Source organism: Mastomys coucha, unplaced genomic scaffold, assembly GCF_008632895.1.
Source record: "Mastomys coucha isolate ucsf_1 unplaced genomic scaffold, UCSF_Mcou_1 pScaffold6, whole genome shotgun sequence".
Taxonomy (NCBI): Eukaryota; Metazoa; Chordata; class Mammalia; order Rodentia; family Muridae; genus Mastomys; species Mastomys coucha.
This window is the reverse complement of record NW_022196912.1, coordinates 70,715,135-70,718,623: the sequence shown is the minus strand read 5'-3', so window position 1 is coordinate 70,718,623 and position 3,489 is coordinate 70,715,135. Positions and strand designations below refer to the sequence as shown.

The 3,489-nt window shown below is 37.9% G+C and overlaps 1 non-coding gene across 1 annotated transcript; it reads left to right on the top strand.

Annotated features, from left to right (window-relative positions):
* Nucleotides 1–343: 343 nt before the first annotated feature.
* On the top strand, nt 344–448 carry LOC116081243. Its single transcript, XR_004114763.1, has one exon. It is a non-coding gene; the product is annotated as a U6 spliceosomal RNA (small nuclear RNA).
* Nucleotides 449–3,489: the final 3,041 nt, after the last annotated feature.

Below are 3,489 nucleotides of genomic sequence, written 5' to 3'. Positions count from 1 at the left end.
ACTGAGTGCTCAAGTCCTTGACTTTAATCTCCAGATTGGAGCAAAGGAATGCAACTTATAAAACTCATATTTTCAAACATGCTTTTTCTGTCCTGTTTGTTTTAATTTATTTGAAACATGGACTTGCCTAGATTATCCTGAGCTGGAATTCTCAGTAGTCCCGCCTCAGTGTCAGAGGTAGTGAATTACAGGTGTTGCCACCATACCTGGCTCCAAAGACTCATCTCAATACTTTCTTACGGCAGTGACTCCTTCCTTCCATTACCCCTTTACAAGATAAAGGAATACCAGAAAAGAGGATAAAACTATGTTGATTTCTTTTAAAATTTAAGCTCACAGATACACTCCCTCTGGCAGCACAGACTCTAAATTTGGAGCAATACAGAGAAAATTAGCATGGATGTTGTGCAAGGATGACATGAAAATTCATGAAGTGTTCCAGAATTTTCCTTTGGGGGGAGGGTTAAACAGAAGAAAGACCACCCCAAGCATTTAAGGCTACTCCTAACATCAAAAACAATTTTGTAACCCTCCTGGCTTGAGGCCTGCCTCTCATAACCACACCTCTCTGCCCACCTCCTGCTATTTGCCATGCCTCACTCCTGGTTCCAGTTACATCGGAAGTCCCACCTCTACAGAGACCAAAGAAGCCACTGTTTGGGCATGCTAACGAACTTGGGGGGAGGGGTTTTACCTCACCTATTCTACCTGTTGGCTTGTAACAAACAGGGCATTAAATTGAAGATGGCTGAGCGATCACGACTCCTGTCTAATTTTCTTTAAAACCTTCCACGTGGACAGGTATAACTTTGGCCAACCTATTTTCTCCCAAACTCTATCTTACCATTGCTTTTCCTTCAAACTCCATTTCCCAGAATAACCCTCTCTTTAACATTGGCGCTGGTAGCTAACACAGTTTTTGAGAAAACCTAATGTGTAAATATCCACCACTATAGTCTGTGCTTCTGAGGCTTGTAATTAATTTTGTGGCAGAAGATTTTCAAGAAGGACTAAAACTTCACTACAGCAACCCAAGTCTAACTGGGATGATGAGCTGCAATCACCGAGCCTTGCATGACAGTGCCAGAGACATACTTTATCAAAATATTTTCCTCATTCTGCCATTACACATACTCTGAAGTCATTTAAAAAAAAAAATTCAGAGCTGTGTTTTGAAGAAACTTGGTGTGAACTTTGCTAACAATGATCAAAATACGTTTTTGGATTACTCTCCCGAGAAATTGCAGCATTTCACGCAAGCGGTACCCACTTTACTCTGGTGAAATGAAAATGTCTATTCTGCTCTTCTTTGCATGTCTCTTTAAAACCTAAACCAGAAGAATGGGTCACGCTTGGGGACGTTTTCTTTTTTAATCTTCTTGGGTCTTCCACTCTGTTTCTAAAGCGATACTTAGTGTTAACTAGGTTGCAATTTCATTTGAAAGGAATTGAACAGGCTTTGCAGGCTGCGGTAAAGATTGCCCACTGAGAGTATTTTGGCAGCTGCCTTTAAACACGCAAGGAGCTGTGAAGGCAGCACACCTAGATTTACTACAGATAATGTCAGTTCTTTGAGATAGAGATGATGTAATTCTGATACTGGCACAAAAAGATGCAGATGTACTTTCCTCTCTTTAGATAAGCACAATTTTCTCTGTAGCATTTTATTATACTGAGAATGTGAAAGACATTAGTGAATTCCTCACATGATGACAACAGAAACATCTGGTTTTGTTTTGAATTCAAATGGTTAACTGTGTACAATAGCATTTTGTGCAGAGTGTGAAAATCAAAGCATGTGGTAAAATATATTAGCACATCATTTCTATGAAACAAGGAGAAAGTACTAGGATCCTAGTTTTATAAATGGAAATTAAAACATGTGGATCAATCAAGCTAAGAAATGTCAATATTAAAAAAAAAAGAAGAAGTAAAATAAATGGTTTCCTTGTTCCAAGCACTGTCCTATTCCAAAAAAAAAAAAAAAAAAAAATTGTTTGAGTAATTCTTTATAACACACAGATGAGGACACACATGCATATAGAAAAAAAAATGAAGTTTTATACTGTACTCAATGTCACAAATAGAAGTCTATAAACATATACAATACTAACATCAAAATGTGTTCCTTGTTCAACAGCTCAGGAAATAATGAAAAGCATGAGTTTCTCTTACACTCTCACTACTGAAATGTAGGGGTTTCCAGTATATGCTAAAGATATATTTATTTGCAGATAATTATCAAATCTCTTCTATGAGCTAGACACTGCATCAAGGGTATTAGACAGTCTGTCCTCTGGTGGTCACCCCTTAAAGACAAACACTAAGTGCTCAACAAAGGAATGGCTAGAGAATAATCATGTAGTTAGTTCTTTTCTGAGCACATATATAATGTGTAACCAATAACTTTATGTATCTACCATGTAACTTTTCCTGCATCCTATAAGACAGATACTCTAAAACAGTGGTTCTCAAATGTTCCTAATACTGAGGACCCTTTAATACAGTCCCTCATGTTGTGATGACCCCCAACAATAGAATTACTTTCCTTGCTACTTCAAAACTATAATTTTGTTGTTGTCATGAATCATAATGTAAATATCTGTTTACATAGTCTTATGTGACCCTGGTGAAAGGACTGTTTAACACCCCTCCCCAAAAGGAGTCACGGCCCACAGGTTGAGAACTGCTACTAAAGAGTCCTGTTGAACGGTCTAGGGAAGGAAATGGTTCACTTTGCCCAACACTTAGCTGAGTCGGCTAACTAACTGAATCTGCAAGACAGGAGAGAACATATTCTTCCCAGCTGACTCTCAATCTCTTGTAACCATAGAGGTTTATGTTTACTCAAAAGCCTGGTTAGATTGACCCAGGAGACTGCTTCTTCACATCTAAGATCCAGGCTTGCAGAGCTTCCCCATGGTGGGAACAGCACTAGGGTAAGAAAGAGGATTCACCTTCAGATGTGAGACTGAAAAGGTTAGTTTCCTTAGCCCCTAAAACATCACTCATAGTACTTTGCAATGTGAGTTGCTTCAATATGGTCACTTACTTCATGACGGATTATTTATTCAAAACCAGAAAGGCAGCGTGTCTCTCACCTCATAGTTCCTCTTTAAAGGATTTTCACCTGTAAAATCAAGCCCATCTTTATTTTCTTTAGATTGACTTAAAACCAATTGATTTGGGGTATTAACTACATCTAAACAATATAGTCGTAGGCTCCACCTACATGTAAGGCAAAGAAATAACACAGGTCATGACCACCAAGAGGCAGGATACCGAGCCACTCAATAGTCTCCACAACAGAATCCATAAAAGGACTCAGATTAAGAGAAACTTAGACATGTTTTCATGCCAAGTTTTTAGAAAAGTGGCTTTTACAAAACCAAAAAATTATCATTATGATCCTTCACTTCTGTATGTTTAGAACTAAGCTCTAATAACACCCAAAGTAAATATTTTTATTAAATATTTTCTTTATTTACA